Source organism: Schistocerca cancellata, unplaced genomic scaffold (genome assembly GCF_023864275.1).
Source record: "Schistocerca cancellata isolate TAMUIC-IGC-003103 unplaced genomic scaffold, iqSchCanc2.1 HiC_scaffold_640, whole genome shotgun sequence".
Taxonomy (NCBI): Eukaryota; Metazoa; Arthropoda; class Insecta; order Orthoptera; family Acrididae; genus Schistocerca; species Schistocerca cancellata.
This window is the reverse complement of record NW_026046651.1, coordinates 1-19,829: the sequence shown is the minus strand read 5'-3', so window position 1 is coordinate 19,829 and position 19,829 is coordinate 1. Positions and strand designations below refer to the sequence as shown.

The window sequence follows — 19,829 nt, the reverse complement described above, 5'->3', positions numbered from 1 at the left end:
AGCACATTCTCCCTCAAACTGAGTTAATTACTGCATTATCGTACCATTACAGTAGTTTAAACGGTTTAAGGAAGCATCTTTGTCACAACAGAAAGGTAGTTTGAAAATTGGGCTGGCGACATAACAAAAAAAAAAAACAGGAAGGGAGCCAACAGCACCCGGGTTTCCCAGGCGGTCACCCATCCAAGTACTAGCAGGGCCCGATGATGCTTAACTTCGGTGATCGGACGAGAACCGGTGTATTCATCATGGTATCGCCGTTGGCGCTCATCTAATGTAGGAGCACGGCAGAATTCGCGTTCGGCTTTTCTCCCAACACACAAAATGTTAGTTTTCGGCCGCATTTGACGAAAGCGCTTCCTTCCGCAACCGCCAGTTCCTCGAGGACGGCGCGGGGAGGCGCGCCCGGCGTCCCAGCAGAGTGACGGCCGAATTGGCGGGCGCACCGCCGCGTGTGTGAGACGCACTGCTGCTCGTTGCACCCCCTGTCATTCGCTGGGCGCGTTCAGCCTTCGACACTAGCGGAGGACGCATCTTGTCCCTGGTGTTCAGCGGAGGGCCTGTGCGGGGTGTGGCAGTGTCGTGCTGGAGGGCCCACTGGTAGCGATGTGGGCTTCCTCGCCTCGCCTCGCCTCGCCTCGCCGCGCCTCACACCAGGTGTCTGCGTAGTTTGCAGTGCATTCGCACCATTCCTATCCCTGTCCCTGTCCCCGTCCCGACTTGTCCCGACTTTGCTCGACTGCCGCTCGCTGCCGCTCGGGTCGTGGTCCATATGACAGCGCAAGCACGAAAAACGTCTGCGGGACGAGACGAGACGAGACGAGACGAGACGACTAAGGAATAAATTCGTGGTTACAAATCAAATTTGGAACTCTACATTCCTACACAACAATAGGCGGTGACGTATTTCAGAAATCACCTGCCAATTCGTACTGTTTTGTCGTTTTCAAAGTCTTCTTGGCAAACTTGGTTAGCACATTCTCCCTCAAACTGAGTTAATTACTGCATTATCGTACCATTACAGTAGTTTAAACGGTTTAAGGAAGCATCTTTGTCACAACAGAAAGGTAGTTTGAAAATTGGGCTGGCGACATAACAAAAAAAAAAAAACAGGAAGGGAGCCAACAGCACCCGGGTTTCCCAGGCGGTCACCCATCCAAGTACTAGCAGGGCCCGATGATGCTTAACTTCGGTGATCGGACGAGAACCGGTGTATTCATCATGGTATGGCCGTTGGCGCTCATCTAATGTAGGAGCACGGCAGAATTCGCGTTCGGCTTTTCTCCCAACACACAAAATGTTAGTTTTCGGCCGCATTTGACGAAAGCGCTTCCTTCCGCAACCGCCAGTTCCTCGAGGACGGCGCGGGGAGGCGCGCCCGGCGTCCCAGCAGAGTGACGGCCGAATTGGCGGGCGCACCGCCGCGTGTGTGAGACGCACTGCTGCTCGTTGCACCCCCTGTCATTCGCTGGGCGCGTTCAGCCTTCGACACTAGCGGAGGACGCATCTTGTCCCTGGTGTTCAGCGGAGGGCCTGTGCGGGGTGTGGCAGTGTCGTGCTGGAGGGCCCACTGGTAGCGATGTGGGCTTCCTCGCCTCGCCTCGCCTCGCCTCGCCGCGCCTCACACCAGGTGTCTGCGTAGTTTGCAGTGCATTCGCACCATTCCTATCCCTGTCCCTGTCCCCGTCCCGACTTGTCCCGACTTTGCTCGACTGCCGCTCGCTGCCGCTCGGGTCGTGGTCCATATGACAGCGCAAGCACGAAAAACGTCTGCGGGACGAGACGAGACGAGACGAGACGAGACGACTAAGGAATAAATTCGTGGTTACAAATCAAATTTGGAACTCTACATTCCTACACAACAATAGGCGGTGACGTATTTCAGAAATCACCTGCCAATTCGTACTGTTTTGTCGTTTTCAAAGTCTTCTTGGCAAACTTGGTTAGCACATTCTCCCTCAAACTGAGTTAATTACTGCATTATCGTACCATTACAGTAGTTTAAACGGTTTAAGGAAGCATCTTTGTCACAACAGAAAGGTAGTTTGAAAATTGGGCTGGCGACATAACAAAAAAAAAAAACAGGAAGGGAGCCAACAGCACCCGGGTTTCCCAGGCGGTCACCCATCCAAGTACTAGCAGGGCCCGATGATGCTTAACTTCGGTGATCGGACGAGAACCGGTGTATTCATCATGGTATCGCCGTTGGCGCTCATCTAATGTAGGAGCACGGCAGAATTCGCGTTCGGCTTTTCTCCCAACACACAAAATGTTAGTTTTCGGCCGCATTTGACGAAAGCGCTTCCTTCCGCAACCGCCAGTTCCTCGAGGACGGCGCGGGGAGGCGCGCCCGGCGTCCCAGCAGAGTGACGGCCGAATTGGCGGGCGCACCGCCGCGTGTGTGAGACGCACTGCTGCTCGTTGCACCCCCTGTCATTCGCTGGGCGCGTTCAGCCTTCGACACTAGCGGAGGACGCATCTTGTCCCTGGTGTTCAGCGGAGGGCCTGTGCGGGGTGTGGCAGTGTCGTGCTGGAGGGCCCACTGGTAGCGATGTGGGCTTCCTCGCCTCGCCTCGCCTCGCCTCGCCGCGCCTCACACCAGGTGTCTGCGTAGTTTGCAGTGCATTCGCACCATTCCTATCCCTGTCCCTGTCCCCGTCCCGACTTGTCCCGACTTTGCTCGACTGCCGCTCGCTGCCGCTCGGGTCGTGGTCCATATGACAGCGCAAGCACGAAAAACGTCTGCGGGACGAGACGAGACGAGACGACTAAGGAATAAATTCGTGGTTACAAATCAAATTTGGAACTCTACATTCCTACACAACAATAGGCGGTGACGTATTTCAGAAATCACCTGCCGATTCGTACTGTTTTGTCGTTTTCAAAGTCTTCTTGGCAAACTTGGTTAGCACATTCTCCCTCAAACTGAGTTAATTACTGCATTTTCGTACCATTACAGTAGTTTAAAAGGCTTAAGGAAGCATCTTTGTCACAACAGAAACGTAGTTTGAAAATTGGGCTGGCAACATAACAAAAAAAAAAAACGGGAAGGGAGCCAACAGCACCCGGGTTGACCCAGGCGGTCACCCATCCAAGTACTAGCCGGGCATGATGATGCTTAACTTCGGTGGTCGGACGAGAACCGGTGTATTCATCATGGTATCGCCGTTGGCGCTCATCTAATGTAGGAGCACGGCAGAATTCGCGTTCGGCTTTTCTCCCAACACACAAAATGTTAGTTTTCGGCCGCATTTGACGAAAGCGCTTCCTTCCGCAACCGCCAGTTCCTCGAGGACGGCGCGGGGAGGCGCGCCCGGCGTCCCAGCAGAGTGACGGCCGAATTGGCGGGCGCACCGCCGCGTGTGTGAGACGCACTGCTGCTCGTTGCACCCCCTGTCATTCGCTGGGCGCGTTCAGCCTTCGACACTAGCGGAGGACGCATCTTGTCCCTGGTGTTCAGCGGAGGGCCTGTGCGGGGTGTGGCAGTGTCGTGCTGGAGGGCCCACTGGTAGCGATGTGGGCTTCCTCGCCTCGCCTCGCCTCGCCTCGCCGCGCCTCACACCAGGTGTCTGCGTAGTTTGCAGTGCATTCGCACCATTCCTATCCCTGTCCCTGTCCCCGTCCCGACTTGTCCCGACTTTGCTCGACTGCCGCTCGCTGCCGCTCGGGTCGTGGTCCATATGACAGCGCAAGCACGAAAAACGTCTGCGGGACGAGACGAGACGAGACGAGACGAGACGACTAAGGAATAAATTCGTGGTTACAAATCAAATTTGGAACTCTACATTCCTACACAACAATAGGCGGTGACGTATTTCAGAAATCACCTGCCAATTCGTACTGTTTTGTCGTTTTCAAAGTCTTCTTGGCAAACTTGGTTAGCACATTCTCCCTCAAACTGAGTTAATTACTGCATTATCGTACCATTACAGTAGTTTAAACGGTTTAAGGAAGCATCTTTGTCACAACAGAAAGGTAGTTTGAAAATTGGGCTGGCGACATAACAAAAAAAAAAAAACAGGAAGGGAGCCAACAGCACCCGGGTTTCCCAGGCGGTCACCCATCCAAGTACTAGCAGGGCCCGATGATGCTTAACTTCGGTGATCGGACGAGAACCGGTGTATTCATCATGGTATGGCCGTTGGCGCTCATCTAATGTAGGAGCACGGCAGAATTCGCGTTCGGCTTTTCTCCCAACACACAAAATGTTAGTTTTCGGCCGCATTTGACGAAAGCGCTTCCTTCCGCAACCGCCAGTTCCTCGAGGACGGCGCGGGGAGGCGCGCCCGGCGTCCCAGCAGAGTGACGGCCGAATTGGCGGGCGCACCGCCGCGTGTGTGAGACGCACTGCTGCTCGTTGCACCCCCTGTCATTCGCTGGGCGCGTTCAGCCTTCGACACTAGCGGAGGACGCATCTTGTCCCTGGTGTTCAGCGGAGGGCCTGTGCGGGGTGTGGCAGTGTCGTGCTGGAGGGCCCACTGGTAGCGATGTGGGCTTCCTCGCCTCGCCTCGCCTCGCCGCGCCGCGCCTCACACCAGGTGTCTGCGTAGTTTGCAGTGCATTCGCACCATTCCTATCCCTGTCCCTGTCCCCGTCCCGACTTGTCCCGACTTTGCTCGACTGCCGCTCGCTGCCGCTCGGGTCGTGGTCCATATGACAGCGCAAGCACGAAAAACGTCTGCGGGACGAGACGAGACGAGACGAGACGAGACGACTAAGGAATAAATTCGTGGTTACAAATCAAATTTGGAACTCTACATTCCTACACAACAATAGGCGGTGACGTATTTCAGAAATCACCTGCCAATTCGTACTGTTTTGTCGTTTTCAAAGTCTTCTTGGCAAACTTGGTTAGCACATTCTCCCTCAAACTGAGTTAATTACTGCATTATCGTACCATTACAGTAGTTTAAACGGTTTAAGGAAGCATCTTTGTCACAACAGAAAGGTAGTTTGAAAATTGGGCTGGCGACATAACAAAAAAAAAAAACAGGAAGGGAGCCAACAGCACCCGGGTTTCCCAGGCGGTCACCCATCCAAGTACTAGCAGGGCCCGATGATGCTTAACTTCGGTGATCGGACGAGAACCGGTGTATTCATCATGGTATCGCCGTTGGCGCTCATCTAATGTAGGAGCACGGCAGAATTCGCGTTCGGCTTTTCTCCCAACACACAAAATGTTAGTTTTCGGCCGCATTTGACGAAAGCGCTTCCTTCCGCAACCGCCAGTTCCTCGAGGACGGCGCGGGGAGGCGCGCCCGGCGTCCCAGCAGAGTGACGGCCGAATTGGCGGGCGCACCGCCGCGTGTGTGAGACGCACTGCTGCTCGTTGCACCCCCTGTCATTCGCTGGGCGCGTTCAGCCTTCGACACTAGCGGAGGACGCATCTTGTCCCTGGTGTTCAGCGGAGGGCCTGTGCGGGGTGTGGCAGTGTCGTGCTGGAGGGCCCACTGGTAGCGATGTGGGCTTCCTCGCCTCGCCTCGCCTCGCCTCGCCGCGCCTCACACCAGGTGTCTGCGTAGTTTGCAGTGCATTCGCACCATTCCTATCCCTGTCCCTGTCCCCGTCCCGACTTGTCCCGACTTTGCTCGACTGCCGCTCGCTGCCGCTCGGGTCGTGGTCCATATGACAGCGCAAGCACGAAAAACGTCTGCGGGACGAGACGAGACGAGACGAGACGAGACGACTAAGGAATAAATTCGTGGTTACAAATCAAATTTGGAACTCTACATTCCTACACAACAATAGGCGGTGACGTATTTCAGAAATCACCTGCCAATTCGTACTGTTTTGTCGTTTTCAAAGTCTTCTTGGCAAACTTGGTTAGCACATTCTCCCTCAAACTGAGTTAATTACTGCATTATCGTACCATTACAGTAGTTTAAACGGTTTAAGGAAGCATCTTTGTCACAACAGAAAGGTAGTTTGAAAATTGGGCTGGCGACATAACAAAAAAAAAAAAACAGGAAGGGAGCCAACAGCACCCGGGTTTCCCAGGCGGTCACCCATCCAAGTACTAGCAGGGCCCGATGATGCTTAACTTCGGTGATCGGACGAGAACCGGTGTATTCATCATGGTATGGCCGTTGGCGCTCATCTAATGTAGGAGCACGGCAGAATTCGCGTTCGGCTTTTCTCCCAACACACAAAATGTTAGTTTTCGGCCGCATTTGACGAAAGCGCTTCCTTCCGCAACCGCCAGTTCCTCGAGGACGGCGCGGGGAGGCGCGCCCGGCGTCCCAGCAGAGTGACGGCCGAATTGGCGGGCGCACCGCCGCGTGTGTGAGACGCACTGCTGCTCGTTGCACCCCCTGTCATTCGCTGGGCGCGTTCAGCCTTCGACACTAGCGGAGGACGCATCTTGTCCCTGGTGTTCAGCGGAGGGCCTGTGCGGGGTGTGGCAGTGTCGTGCTGGAGGGCCCACTGGTAGCGATGTGGGCTTCCTCGCCTCGCCTCGCCTCGCCTCGCCGCGCCGCGCCTCACACCAGGTGTCTGCGTAGTTTGCAGTGCATTCGCACCATTCCTATCCCTGTCCCTGTCCCCGTCCCGACTTGTCCCGACTTTGCTCGACTGCCGCTCGCTGCCGCTCGGGTCGTGGTCCATATGACAGCGCAAGCACGAAAAACGTCTGCGGGACGAGACGAGACGAGACGAGACGAGACGACTAAGGAATAAATTCGTGGTTACAAATCAAATTTGGAACTCTACATTCCTACACAACAATAGGCGGTGACGTATTTCAGAAATCACCTGCCAATTCGTACTGTTTTGTCGTTTTCAAAGTCTTCTTGGCAAACTTGGTTAGCACATTCTCCCTCAAACTGAGTTAATTACTGCATTATCGTACCATTACAGTAGTTTAAACGGTTTAAGGAAGCATCTTTGTCACAACAGAAAGGTAGTTTGAAAATTGGGCTGGCGACATAACAAAAAAAAAAAACAGGAAGGGAGCCAACAGCACCCGGGTTTCCCAGGCGGTCACCCATCCAAGTACTAGCAGGGCCCGATGATGCTTAACTTCGGTGATCGGACGAGAACCGGTGTATTCATCATGGTATCGCCGTTGGCGCTCATCTAATGTAGGAGCACGGCAGAATTCGCGTTCGGCTTTTCTCCCAACACACAAAATGTTAGTTTTCGGCCGCATTTGACGAAAGCGCTTCCTTCCGCAACCGCCAGTTCCTCGAGGACGGCGCGGGGAGGCGCGCCCGGCGTCCCAGCAGAGTGACGGCCGAATTGGCGGGCGCACCGCCGCGTGTGTGAGACGCACTGCTGCTCGTTGCACCCCCTGTCATTCGCTGGGCGCGTTCAGCCTTCGACACTAGCGGAGGACGCATCTTGTCCCTGGTGTTCAGCGGAGGGCCTGTGCGGGGTGTGGCAGTGTCGTGCTGGAGGGCCCACTGGTAGCGATGTGGGCTTCCTCGCCTCGCCTCGCCTCGCCTCGCCGCGCCTCACACCAGGTGTCTGCGTAGTTTGCAGTGCATTCGCACCATTCCTATCCCTGTCCCTGTCCCCGTCCCGACTTGTCCCGACTTTGCTCGACTGCCGCTCGCTGCCGCTCGGGTCGTGGTCCATATGACAGCGCAAGCACGAAAAACGTCTGCGGGACGAGACGAGACGAGACGACTAAGGAATAAATTCGTGGTTACAAATCAAATTTGGAACACTACATTCCTACACAACAATAGGCGGTGACGTATTTCAGAAATCACCTGCCGATTCGTACTGTTTTGTCGTTTTCAAAGTCTTCTTGGCAAACTTGGTTAGCACATTCTCCCTCAAACTGAGTTAATTACTGCATTTTCGTACCATTACAGTAGTTTAAAAGGCTTAAGGAAGCATCTTTGTCACAACAGAAACGTAGTTTGAAAATTGGGCTGGCAACATAACAAAAAAAAAAAAACGGGAAGGGAGCCAACAGCACCCGGGTTGACCCAGGCGGTCACCCATCCAAGTACTAGCCGGGCATGATGATGCTTAACTTCGGTGGTCGGACGAGAACCGGTGTATTCATCATGGTATCGCCGTTGGCGCTCATCTAATGTAGGAGCACGGCAGAATTCGCGTTCGGCTTTTCTCCCAACACACAAAATGTTAGTTTTCGGCCGCATTTGACGAAAGCGCTTCCTTCCGCAACCGCCAGTTCCTCGAGGACGGCGCGGGGAGGCGCGCCCGGCGTCCCAGCAGAGTGACGGCCGAATTGGCGGGCGCACCGCCGCGTGTGTGAGACGCACTGCTGCTCGTTGCACCCCCTGTCATTCGCTGGGCGCGTTCAGCCTTCGACACTAGCGGAGGACGCATCTTGTCCCTGGTGTTCAGCGGAGGGCCTGTGCGGGGTGTGGCAGTGTCGTGCTGGAGGGCCCACTGGTAGCGATGTGGGCTTCCTCGCCTCGCCTCGCCTCGCCTCGCCGCGCCTCACACCAGGTGTCTGCGTAGTTTGCAGTGCATTCGCACCATTCCTATCCCTGTCCCTGTCCCCGTCCCGACTTGTCCCGACTTTGCTCGACTGCCGCTCGCTGCCGCTCGGGTCGTGGTCCATATGACAGCGCAAGCACGAAAAACGTCTGCGGGACGAGACGAGACGAGACGAGACGAGACGACTAAGGAATAAATTCGTGGTTACAAATCAAATTTGGAACTCTACATTCCTACACAACAATAGGCGGTGACGTATTTCAGAAATCACCTGCCAATTCGTACTGTTTTGTCGTTTTCAAAGTCTTCTTGGCAAACTTGGTTAGCACATTCTCCCTCAAACTGAGTTAATTACTGCATTATCGTACCATTACAGTAGTTTAAACGGTTTAAGGAAGCATCTTTGTCACAACAGAAAGGTAGTTTGAAAATTGGGCTGGCGACATAACAAAAAAAAAAAAACAGGAAGGGAGCCAACAGCACCCGGGTTTCCCAGGCGGTCACCCATCCAAGTACTAGCAGGGCCCGATGATGCTTAACTTCGGTGATCGGACGAGAACCGGTGTATTCATCATGGTATGGCCGTTGGCGCTCGTCTAATGTAGGAGCACGGCAGAATTCGCGTTCGGCTTTTCTCCCAACACACAAAATGTTAGTTTTCGGCCGCATTTGACGAAAGCGCTTCCTTCCGCAACCGCCAGTTCCTCGAGGACGGCGCGGGGAGGCGCGCCCGGCGTCCCAGCAGAGTGACGGCCGAATTGGCGGGCGCACCGCCGCGTGTGTGAGACGCACTGCTGCTCGTTGCACCCCCTGTCATTCGCTGGGCGCGTTCAGCCTTCGACACTAGCGGAGGACGCATCTTGTCCCTGGTGTTCAGCGGAGGGCCTGTGCGGGGTGTGGCAGTGTCGTGCTGGAGGGCCCACTGGTAGCGATGTGGGCTTCCTCGCCTCGCCTCGCCTCGCCGCGCCGCGCCTCACACCAGGTGTCTGCGTAGTTTGCAGTGCATTCGCACCATTCCTATCCCTGTCCCTGTCCCCGTCCCGACTTGTCCCGACTTTGCTCGACTGCCGCTCGCTGCCGCTCGGGTCGTGGTCCATATGACAGCGCAAGCACGAAAAACGTCTGCGGGACGAGACGAGACGAGACGAGACGAGACGACTAAGGAATAAATTCGTGGTTACAAATCAAATTTGGAACTCTACATTCCTACACAACAATAGGCGGTGACGTATTTCAGAAATCACCTGCCAATTCGTACTGTTTTGTCGTTTTCAAAGTCTTCTTGGCAAACTTGGTTAGCACATTCTCCCTCAAACTGAGTTAATTACTGCATTATCGTACCATTACAGTAGTTTAAACGGTTTAAGGAAGCATCTTTGTCACAACAGAAAGGTAGTTTGAAAATTGGGCTGGCGACATAACAAAAAAAAAAAACAGGAAGGGAGCCAACAGCACCCGGGTTTCCCAGGCGGTCACCCATCCAAGTACTAGCAGGGCCCGATGATGCTTAACTTCGGTGATCGGACGAGAACCGGTGTATTCATCATGGTATCGCCGTTGGCGCTCATCTAATGTAGGAGCACGGCAGAATTCGCGTTCGGCTTTTCTCCCAACACACAAAATGTTAGTTTTCGGCCGCATTTGACGAAAGCGCTTCCTTCCGCAACCGCCAGTTCCTCGAGGACGGCGCGGGGAGGCGCGCCCGGCGTCCCAGCAGAGTGACGGCCGAATTGGCGGGCGCACCGCCGCGTGTGTGAGACGCACTGCTGCTCGTTGCACCCCCTGTCATTCGCTGGGCGCGTTCAGCCTTCGACACTAGCGGAGGACGCATCTTGTCCCTGGTGTTCAGCGGAGGGCCTGTGCGGGGTGTGGCAGTGTCGTGCTGGAGGGCCCACTGGTAGCGATGTGGGCTTCCTCGCCTCGCCTCGCCTCGCCTCGCCGCGCCTCACACCAGGTGTCTGCGTAGTTTGCAGTGCATTCGCACCATTCCTATCCCTGTCCCTGTCCCCGTCCCGACTTGTCCCGACTTTGCTCGACTGCCGCTCGCTGCCGCTCGGGTCGTGGTCCATATGACAGCGCAAGCACGAAAAACGTCTGCGGGACGAGACGAGACGAGACGAGACGAGACGACTAAGGAATAAATTCGTGGTTACAAATCAAATTTGGAACTCTACATTCCTACACAACAATAGGCGGTGACGTATTTCAGAAATCACCTGCCAATTCGTACTGTTTTGTCGTTTTCAAAGTCTTCTTGGCAAACTTGGTTAGCACATTCTCCCTCAAACTGAGTTAATTACTGCATTATCGTACCATTACAGTAGTTTAAACGGTTTAAGGAAGCATCTTTGTCACAACAGAAAGGTAGTTTGAAAATTGGGCTGGCGACATAACAAAAAAAAAAAAACAGGAAGGGAGCCAACAGCACCCGGGTTTCCCAGGCGGTCACCCATCCAAGTACTAGCAGGGCCCGATGATGCTTAACTTCGGTGATCGGACGAGAACCGGTGTATTCATCATGGTATGGCCGTTGGCGCTCATCTAATGTAGGAGCACGGCAGAATTCGCGTTCGGCTTTTCTCCCAACACACAAAATGTTAGTTTTCGGCCGCATTTGACGAAAGCGCTTCCTTCCGCAACCGCCAGTTCCTCGAGGACGGCGCGGGGAGGCGCGCCCGGCGTCCCAGCAGAGTGACGGCCGAATTGGCGGGCGCACCGCCGCGTGTGTGAGACGCACTGCTGCTCGTTGCACCCCCTGTCATTCGCTGGGCGCGTTCAGCCTTCGACACTAGCGGAGGACGCATCTTGTCCCTGGTGTTCAGCGGAGGGCCTGTGCGGGGTGTGGCAGTGTCGTGCTGGAGGGCCCACTGGTAGCGATGTGGGCTTCCTCGCCTCGCCTCGCCTCGCCTCGCCGCGCCTCACACCAGGTGTCTGCGTAGTTTGCAGTGCATTCGCACCATTCCTATCCCTGTCCCTGTCCCCGTCCCGACTTGTCCCGACTTTGCTCGACTGCCGCTCGCTGCCGCTCGGGTCGTGGTCCATATGACAGCGCAAGCACGAAAAACGTCTGCGGGACGAGACGAGACGAGACGAGACGAGACGACTAAGGAATAAATTCGTGGTTACAAATCAAATTTGGAACTCTACATTCCTACACAACAATAGGCGGTGACGTATTTCAGAAATCACCTGCCAATTCGTACTGTTTTGTCGTTTTCAAAGTCTTCTTGGCAAACTTGGTTAGCACATTCTCCCTCAAACTGAGTTAATTACTGCATTATCGTACCATTACAGTAGTTTAAACGGTTTAAGGAAGCATCTTTGTCACAACAGAAAGGTAGTTTGAAAATTGGGCTGGCGACATAACAAAAAAAAAAAACAGGAAGGGAGCCAACAGCACCCGGGTTTCCCAGGCGGTCACCCATCCAAGTACTAGCAGGGCCCGATGATGCTTAACTTCGGTGATCGGACGAGAACCGGTGTATTCATCATGGTATCGCCGTTGGCGCTCATCTAATGTAGGAGCACGGCAGAATTCGCGTTCGGCTTTTCTCCCAACACACAAAATGTTAGTTTTCGGCCGCATTTGACGAAAGCGCTTCCTTCCGCAACCGCCAGTTCCTCGAGGACGGCGCGGGGAGGCGCGCCCGGCGTCCCAGCAGAGTGACGGCCGAATTGGCGGGCGCACCGCCGCGTGTGTGAGACGCACTGCTGCTCGTTGCACCCCCTGTCATTCGCTGGGCGCGTTCAGCCTTCGACACTAGCGGAGGACGCATCTTGTCCCTGGTGTTCAGCGGAGGGCCTGTGCGGGGTGTGGCAGTGTCGTGCTGGAGGGCCCACTGGTAGCGATGTGGGCTTCCTCGCCTCGCCTCGCCTCGCCTCGCCGCGCCTCACACCAGGTGTCTGCGTAGTTTGCAGTGCATTCGCACCATTCCTATCCCTGTCCCTGTCCCCGTCCCGACTTGTCCCGACTTTGCTCGACTGCCGCTCGCTGCCGCTCGGGTCGTGGTCCATATGACAGCGCAAGCACGAAAAACGTCTGCGGGACGAGACGAGACGAGACGACTAAGGAATAAATTCGTGGTTACAAATCAAATTTGGAACACTACATTCCTACACAACAATAGGCGGTGACGTATTTCAGAAATCACCTGCCGATTCGTACTGTTTTGTCGTTTTCAAAGTCTTCTTGGCAAACTTGGTTAGCACATTCTCCCTCAAACTGAGTTAATTACTGCATTTTCGTACCATTACAGTAGTTTAAAAGGCTTAAGGAAGCATCTTTGTCACAACAGAAACGTAGTTTGAAAATTGGGCTGGCAACATAACAAAAAAAAAAAAACGGGAAGGGAGCCAACAGCACCCGGGTTGACCCAGGCGGTCACCCATCCAAGTACTAGCCGGGCATGATGATGCTTAACTTCGGTGGTCGGACGAGAACCGGTGTATTCATCATGGTATCGCCGTTGGCGCTCATCTAATGTAGGAGCACGGCAGAATTCGCGTTCGGCTTTTCTCCCAACACACAAAATGTTAGTTTTCGGCCGCATTTGACGAAAGCGCTTCCTTCCGCAACCGCCAGTTCCTCGAGGACGGCGCGGGGAGGCGCGCCCGGCGTCCCAGCAGAGTGACGGCCGAATTGGCGGGCGCACCGCCGCGTGTGTGAGACGCACTGCTGCTCGTTGCACCCCCTGTCATTCGCTGGGCGCGTTCAGCCTTCGACACTAGCGGAGGACGCATCTTGTCCCTGGTGTTCAGCGGAGGGCCTGTGCGGGGTGTGGCAGTGTCGTGCTGGAGGGCCCACTGGTAGCGATGTGGGCTTCCTCGCCTCGCCTCGCCTCGCCTCGCCGCGCCTCACACCAGGTGTCTGCGTAGTTTGCAGTGCATTCGCACCATTCCTATCCCTGTCCCTGTCCCCGTCCCGACTTGTCCCGACTTTGCTCGACTGCCGCTCGCTGCCGCTCGGGTCGTGGTCCATATGACAGCGCAAGCACGAAAAACGTCTGCGGGACGAGACGAGACGAGACGAGACGAGACGACTAAGGAATAAATTCGTGGTTACAAATCAAATTTGGAACTCTACATTCCTACACAACAATAGGCGGTGACGTATTTCAGAAATCACCTGCCAATTCGTACTGTTTTGTCGTTTTCAAAGTCTTCTTGGCAAACTTGGTTAGCACATTCTCCCTCAAACTGAGTTAATTACTGCATTATCGTACCATTACAGTAGTTTAAACGGTTTAAGGAAGCATCTTTGTCACAACAGAAAGGTAGTTTGAAAATTGGGCTGGCGACATAACAAAAAAAAAAAAACAGGAAGGGAGCCAACAGCACCCGGGTTTCCCAGGCGGTCACCCATCCAAGTACTAGCAGGGCCCGATGATGCTTAACTTCGGTGATCGGACGAGAACCGGTGTATTCATCATGGTATGGCCGTTGGCGCTCATCTAATGTAGGAGCACGGCAGAATTCGCGTTCGGCTTTTCTCCCAACACACAAAATGTTAGTTTTCGGCCGCATTTGACGAAAGCGCTTCCTTCCGCAACCGCCAGTTCCTCGAGGACGGCGCGGGGAGGCGCGCCCGGCGTCCCAGCAGAGTGACGGCCGAATTGGCGGGCGCACCGCCGCGTGTGTGAGACGCACTGCTGCTCGTTGCACCCCCTGTCATTCGCTGGGCGCGTTCAGCCTTCGACACTAGCGGAGGACGCATCTTGTCCCTGGTGTTCAGCGGAGGGCCTGTGCGGGGTGTGGCAGTGTCGTGCTGGAGGGCCCACTGGTAGCGATGTGGGCTTCCTCGCCTCGCCTCGCCTCGCCGCGCCGCGCCTCACACCAGGTGTCTGCGTAGTTTGCAGTGCATTCGCACCATTCCTATCCCTGTCCCTGTCCCCGTCCCGACTTGTCCCGACTTTGCTCGACTGCCGCTCGCTGCCGCTCGGGTCGTGGTCCATATGACAGCGCAAGCACGAAAAACGTCTGCGGGACGAGACGAGACGAGACGAGACGAGACGACTAAGGAATAAATTCGTGGTTACAAATCAAATTTGGAACTCTACATTCCTACACAACAATAGGCGGTGACGTATTTCAGAAATCACCTGCCAATTCGTACTGTTTTGTCGTTTTCAAAGTCTTCTTGGCAAACTTGGTTAGCACATTCTCCCTCAAACTGAGTTAATTACTGCATTATCGTACCATTACAGTAGTTTAAACGGTTTAAGGAAGCATCTTTGTCACAACAGAAAGGTAGTTTGAAAATTGGGCTGGCGACATAACAAAAAAAAAAAACAGGAAGGGAGCCAACAGCACCCGGGTTTCCCAGGCGGTCACCCATCCAAGTACTAGCAGGGCCCGATGATGCTTAACTTCGGTGATCGGACGAGAACCGGTGTATTCATCATGGTATCGCCGTTGGCGCTCATCTAATGTAGGAGCACGGCAGAATTCGCGTTCGGCTTTTCTCCCAACACACAAAATGTTAGTTTTCGGCCGCATTTGACGAAAGCGCTTCCTTCCGCAACCGCCAGTTCCTCGAGGACGGCGCGGGGAGGCGCGCCCGGCGTCCCAGCAGAGTGACGGCCGAATTGGCGGGCGCACCGCCGCGTGTGTGAGACGCACTGCTGCTCGTTGCACCCCCTGTCATTCGCTGGGCGCGTTCAGCCTTCGACACTAGCGGAGGACGCATCTTGTCCCTGGTGTTCAGCGGAGGGCCTGTGCGGGGTGTGGCAGTGTCGTGCTGGAGGGCCCACTGGTAGCGATGTGGGCTTCCTCGCCTCGCCTCGCCTCGCCTCGCCGCGCCTCACACCAGGTGTCTGCGTAGTTTGCAGTGCATTCGCACCATTCCTATCCCTGTCCCTGTCCCCGTCCCGACTTGTCCCGACTTTGCTCGACTGCCGCTCGCTGCCGCTCGGGTCGTGGTCCATATGACAGCGCAAGCACGAAAAACGTCTGCGGGACGAGACGAGACGAGACGAGACGAGACGACTAAGGAATAAATTCGTGGTTACAAATCAAATTTGGAACTCTACATTCCTACACAACAATAGGCGGTGACGTATTTCAGAAATCACCTGCCAATTCGTACTGTTTTGTCGTTTTCAAAGTCTTCTTGGCAAACTTGGTTAGCACATTCTCCCTCAAACTGAGTTAATTACTGCATTATCGTACCATTACAGTAGTTTAAACGGTTTAAGGAAGCATCTTTGTCACAACAGAAAGGTAGTTTGAAAATTGGGCTGGCGACATAACAAAAAAAAAAAAACAGGAAGGGAGCCAACAGCACCCGGGTTTCCCAGGCGGTCACCCATCCAAGTACTAGCAGGGCCCGATGATGCTTAACTTCGGTGATCGGACGAGAACCGGTGTATTCATCATGGTATGGCCGTTGGCGCTCATCTAATGTAGGAGCACGGCAGAATTCGCGTTCGGCTTTTCTCCCAACACACAAAATGTTAGTTTTCGGCCGCATTTGACGAAAGCGCTTCCTTCCGCAACCGCCAGTTCCTCGAGGACGGCGCGGGGAGGCGCGCCCGGCGTCCCAGCAGAGTGACGGCCGAATTGGCGGGCGCACCGCCGCGTGTGTGAGACGCACTGCTGCTCGTTGCACCCCCTGTCATTCGCTGGGCGCGTTCAGCCTTCGACACTAGCGGAGGACGCATCTTGTCCCTGGTGTTCAGCGGAGGGCCTGTGCGGGGTGTGGCAGTGTCGTGCTGGAGGGCCCACTGGTAGCGATGTGGGCTTCCTCGCCTCGCCTCGCCTCGCCTCGCCGCGCCTCACACCAGGTGTCTGCGTAGTTTGCAGTGCATTCGCACCATTCCTATCCCTGTCCCTGTCCCCGTCCCGACTTGTCCCGACTTTGCTCGACTGCCGCTCGCTGCCGCTCGGGTCGTGGTCCATATGACAGCGCAAGCACGAAAAACGTCTGCGGGACGAGACGAGACGAGACGAGACGAGACGACTAAGGAATAAATTCGTGGTTACAAATCAAATTTGGAACTCTACATTCCTACACAACAATAGGCGGTGACGTATTTCAGAAATCACCTGCCAATTCGTACTGTTTTGTCGTTTTCAAAGTCTTCTTGGCAAACTTGGTTAGCACATTCTCCCTCAAACTGAGTTAATTACTGCATTATCGTACCATTACAGTAGTTTAAACGGTTTAAGGAAGCATCTTTGTCACAACAGAAAGGTAGTTTGAAAATTGGGCTGGCGACATAACAAAAAAAAAAAACAGGAAGGGAGCCAACAGCACCCGGGTTTCCCAGGCGGTCACCCATCCAAGTACTAGCAGGGCCCGATGATGCTTAACTTCGGTGATCGGACGAGAACCGGTGTATTCATCATGGTATCGCCGTTGGCGCTCATCTAATGTAGGAGCACGGCAGAATTCGCGTTCGGCTTTTCTCCCAACACACAAAATGTTAGTTTTCGGCCGCATTTGACGAAAGCGCTTCCTTCCGCAACCGCCAGTTCCTCGAGGACGGCGCGGGGAGGCGCGCCCGGCGTCCCAGCAGAGTGACGGCCGAATTGGCGGGCGCACCGCCGCGTGTGTGAGACGCACTGCTGCTCGTTGCACCCCCTGTCATTCGCTGGGCGCGTTCAGCCTTCGACACTAGCGGAGGACGCATCTTGTCCCTGGTGTTCAGCGGAGGGCCTGTGCGGGGTGTGGCAGTGTCGTGCTGGAGGGCCCACTGGTAGCGATGTGGGCTTCCTCGCCTCGCCTCGCCTCGCCTCGCCGCGCCTCACACCAGGTGTCTGCGTAGTTTGCAGTGCATTCGCACCATTCCTATCCCTGTCCCTGTCCCCGTCCCGACTTGTCCCGACTTTGCTCGACTGCCGCTCGCTGCCGCTCGGGTCGTGGTCCATATGACAGCGCAAGCACGAAAAACGTCTGCGGGACGAGACGAGACGAGACGACTAAGGAATAAATTCGTGGTTACAAATCAAATTTGGAACACTACATTCCTACACAACAATAGGCGGTGACGTATTTCAGAAATCACCTGCCGATTCGTACTGTTTTGTCGTTTTCAAAGTCTTCTTGGCAAACTTGGTTAGCACATTCTCCCTCAAACTGAGTTAATTACTGCATTTTCGTACCATTACAGTAGTTTAAAAGGCTTAAGGAAGCATCTTTGTCACAACAGAAACGTAGTTTGAAAATTGGGCTGGCAACATAACAAAAAAAAAAAAACGGGAAGGGAGCCAACAGCACCCGGGTTGACCCAGGCGGTCACCCATCCAAGTACTAGCCGGGCATGATGATGCTTAACTTCGGTGGTCGGACGAGAACCGGTGTATTCATCATGGTATCGCCGTTGGCGCTCATCTAATGTAGGAGCACGGCAGAATTCGCGTTCGGCTTTTCTCCCAACACACAAAATGTTAGTTTTCGGCCGCATTTGACGAAAGCGCTTCCTTCCGCAACCGCCAGTTCCTCGAGGACGGCGCGGGGAGGCGCGCCCGGCGTCCCAGCAGAGTGACGGCCGAATTGGCGGGCGCACCGCCGCGTGTGTGAGACGCACTGCTGCTCGTTGCACCCCCTGTCATTCGCTGGGCGCGTTCAGCCTTCGACACTAGCGGAGGACGCATCTTGTCCCTGGTGTTCAGCGGAGGGCCTGTGCGGGGTGTGGCAGTGTCGTGCTGGAGGGCCCACTGGTAGCGATGTGGGCTTCCTCGCCTCGCCTCGCCTCGCCTCGCCGCGCCTCACACCAGGTGTCTGCGTAGTTTGCAGTGCATTCGCACCATTCCTATCCCTGTCCCTGTCCCCGTCCCGACTTGTCCCGACTTTGCTCGACTGCCGCTCGCTGCCGCTCGGGTCGTGGTCCATATGACAGCGCAAGCACGAAAAACGTCTGCGGGACGAGACGAGACGAGACGAGACGAGACGACTAAGGAATAAATTCGTGGTTACAAATCAAATTTGGAACTCTACATTCCTACACAACAATAGGCGGTGACGTATTTCAGAAATCACCTGCCAATTCGTACTGTTTTGTCGTTTTCAAAGTCTTCTTGGCAAACTTGGTTAGCACATTCTCCCTCAAACTGAGTTAATTACTGCATTATCGTACCATTACAGTAGTTTAAACGGTTTAAGGAAGCATCTTTGTCACAACAGAAAGGTAGTTTGAAAATTGGGCTGGCGACATAACAAAAAAAAAAAAACAGGAAGGGAGCCAACAGCACCCGGGTTTCCCAGGCGGTCACCCATCCAAGTACTAGCAGGGCCCGATGATGCTTAACTTCGGTGATCGGACGAGAACCGGTGTATTCATCATGGTATGGCCGTTGGCGCTCATCTAATGTAGGAGCACGGCAGAATTCGCGTTCGGCTTTTCTCCCAACACACAAAATGTTAGTTTTCGGCCGCATTTGACGAAAGCGCTTCCTTCCGCAACCGCCAGTTCCTCGAGGACGGCGCGGGAGGCGCGCCCGGCGTCCCAGCAGAGTGACGGCCGAATTGGCGGGCGCACCGCCGCGTGTGTGAGACGCACTGCTGCTCGTTGCACCCCCTGTCATTCGCTGGGCGCGTTCAGCCTTCGACACTAGCGGAGGACGCATCTTGTCCCTGGTGTTCAGCGGAGGGCCTGTGCGGGGTGTGGCAGTGTCGTGCTGGAGGGCCCACTGGTAGCGATGTGGGCTTCCTCGCCTCGCCTCGCCTCGCCTCGCCGCGCCTCACACCAGGTGTCTGCGTAGTTTGCAGTGCATTCGCACCATTCCTATCCCTGTCCCTGTCCCCGTCCCGACTTGTCCCGACTTTGCTCGACTGCCGCTCGCTGCCGCTCGGGTCGTGGTCCATATGACAGCGCAAGCACGAAAAACGTCTGCGGGACGAGACGAGACGAGACGAGACGAGACGACTAAGGAATAAATTCGTGGTTACAAATCAAATTTGGAACTCTACATTCCTACACAACAATAGGCGGTGACGTATTTCAGAAATCACCTGCCAATTCGTACTGTTTTGTCGTTTTCAAAGTCTTCTTGGCAAACTTGGTTAGCACATTCTCCCTCAAACTGAGTTAATTACTGCATTATCGTACCATTACAGTAGTTTAAACGGTTTAAGGAAGCATCTTTGTCACAACAGAAAGGTAGTTTGAAAATTGGGCTGGCGACATAACAAAAAAAAAAAAACAGGAAGGGAGCCAACAGCACCCGGGTTTCCCAGGCGGTCACCCATCCAAGTACTAGCAGGGCCCGATGATGCTTAACTTCGGTGATCGGACGAGAACCGGTGTATTCATCATGGTATGGCCGTTGGCGCTCATCTAATGTAGGAGCACGGCAGAATTCGCGTTCGGCTTTTCTCCCAACACACAAAATGTTAGTTTTCGGCCGCATTTGACGAAAGCGCTTCCTTCCGCAACCGCCAGTTCCTCGAGGACGGCGCGGGGAGGCGCGCCCGG

The 19,829-nt window shown here is 54.8% G+C and overlaps 17 non-coding genes and 4 pseudogenes across 17 annotated transcripts; all 21 read right to left on the bottom strand.

Moving 5' to 3' along the window:
• Positions 1-146: 146 nt before the first annotated feature.
• On the bottom strand, positions 147-265 carry LOC126137349 (5S ribosomal RNA). Its single transcript, XR_007527993.1, has one exon. It is a non-coding gene; the product is annotated as a 5S ribosomal RNA (ribosomal RNA).
• An 854-nt stretch (positions 266-1,119) lies between these two features.
• LOC126137299 (5S ribosomal RNA) lies at positions 1,120-1,238 on the bottom strand. Its single transcript, XR_007527948.1, has one exon. It is a non-coding gene; the product is annotated as a 5S ribosomal RNA (ribosomal RNA).
• An 853-nt stretch (positions 1,239-2,091) lies between these two features.
• On the bottom strand, positions 2,092-2,210 carry LOC126137348 (5S ribosomal RNA). The gene has a single exon (XR_007527992.1). It is a non-coding gene; the product is annotated as a 5S ribosomal RNA (ribosomal RNA).
• Positions 2,211-3,053: 843 nt separating this feature from the next.
• LOC126137282 (5S ribosomal RNA) lies at positions 3,054-3,173 on the bottom strand (annotated as a pseudogene).
• An 854-nt stretch (positions 3,174-4,027) lies between these two features.
• Positions 4,028-4,146, bottom strand: LOC126137298 (5S ribosomal RNA). Its single transcript, XR_007527947.1, has one exon. It is a non-coding gene; the product is annotated as a 5S ribosomal RNA (ribosomal RNA).
• An 853-nt stretch (positions 4,147-4,999) lies between these two features.
• Positions 5,000-5,118, bottom strand: LOC126137347 (5S ribosomal RNA). The gene has a single exon (XR_007527991.1). It is a non-coding gene; the product is annotated as a 5S ribosomal RNA (ribosomal RNA).
• Positions 5,119-5,972: 854 nt separating this feature from the next.
• On the bottom strand, positions 5,973-6,091 carry LOC126137291 (5S ribosomal RNA). The gene has a single exon (XR_007527946.1). It is a non-coding gene; the product is annotated as a 5S ribosomal RNA (ribosomal RNA).
• Positions 6,092-6,949: 858 nt separating this feature from the next.
• Positions 6,950-7,068, bottom strand: LOC126137346 (5S ribosomal RNA). Its single transcript, XR_007527990.1, has one exon. It is a non-coding gene; the product is annotated as a 5S ribosomal RNA (ribosomal RNA).
• An 844-nt stretch (positions 7,069-7,912) lies between these two features.
• On the bottom strand, positions 7,913-8,032 carry LOC126137281 (5S ribosomal RNA; annotated as a pseudogene).
• An 854-nt stretch (positions 8,033-8,886) lies between these two features.
• Positions 8,887-9,005, bottom strand: LOC126137278 (5S ribosomal RNA). Its single transcript, XR_007527945.1, has one exon. It is a non-coding gene; the product is annotated as a 5S ribosomal RNA (ribosomal RNA).
• Positions 9,006-9,858: 853 nt separating this feature from the next.
• On the bottom strand, positions 9,859-9,977 carry LOC126137344 (5S ribosomal RNA). Its single transcript, XR_007527989.1, has one exon. It is a non-coding gene; the product is annotated as a 5S ribosomal RNA (ribosomal RNA).
• Positions 9,978-10,831: 854 nt separating this feature from the next.
• Positions 10,832-10,950, bottom strand: LOC126137343 (5S ribosomal RNA). The gene has a single exon (XR_007527988.1). It is a non-coding gene; the product is annotated as a 5S ribosomal RNA (ribosomal RNA).
• Positions 10,951-11,803: 853 nt separating this feature from the next.
• On the bottom strand, positions 11,804-11,922 carry LOC126137342 (5S ribosomal RNA). The gene has a single exon (XR_007527987.1). It is a non-coding gene; the product is annotated as a 5S ribosomal RNA (ribosomal RNA).
• Positions 11,923-12,766: 844 nt separating this feature from the next.
• LOC126137280 (5S ribosomal RNA) lies at positions 12,767-12,886 on the bottom strand (annotated as a pseudogene).
• An 854-nt stretch (positions 12,887-13,740) lies between these two features.
• On the bottom strand, positions 13,741-13,859 carry LOC126137331 (5S ribosomal RNA). Its single transcript, XR_007527977.1, has one exon. It is a non-coding gene; the product is annotated as a 5S ribosomal RNA (ribosomal RNA).
• An 853-nt stretch (positions 13,860-14,712) lies between these two features.
• On the bottom strand, positions 14,713-14,831 carry LOC126137341 (5S ribosomal RNA). The gene has a single exon (XR_007527986.1). It is a non-coding gene; the product is annotated as a 5S ribosomal RNA (ribosomal RNA).
• Positions 14,832-15,685: 854 nt separating this feature from the next.
• LOC126137319 (5S ribosomal RNA) lies at positions 15,686-15,804 on the bottom strand. Its single transcript, XR_007527966.1, has one exon. It is a non-coding gene; the product is annotated as a 5S ribosomal RNA (ribosomal RNA).
• An 853-nt stretch (positions 15,805-16,657) lies between these two features.
• On the bottom strand, positions 16,658-16,776 carry LOC126137340 (5S ribosomal RNA). The gene has a single exon (XR_007527985.1). It is a non-coding gene; the product is annotated as a 5S ribosomal RNA (ribosomal RNA).
• Positions 16,777-17,620: 844 nt separating this feature from the next.
• LOC126137277 (5S ribosomal RNA) lies at positions 17,621-17,740 on the bottom strand (annotated as a pseudogene).
• Positions 17,741-18,594: 854 nt separating this feature from the next.
• LOC126137307 (5S ribosomal RNA) lies at positions 18,595-18,713 on the bottom strand. Its single transcript, XR_007527955.1, has one exon. It is a non-coding gene; the product is annotated as a 5S ribosomal RNA (ribosomal RNA).
• Positions 18,714-19,566: 853 nt separating this feature from the next.
• LOC126137272 (5S ribosomal RNA) lies at positions 19,567-19,685 on the bottom strand. The gene has a single exon (XR_007527941.1). It is a non-coding gene; the product is annotated as a 5S ribosomal RNA (ribosomal RNA).
• Between the last annotated feature and the right edge of the window lie 144 nt (positions 19,686-19,829).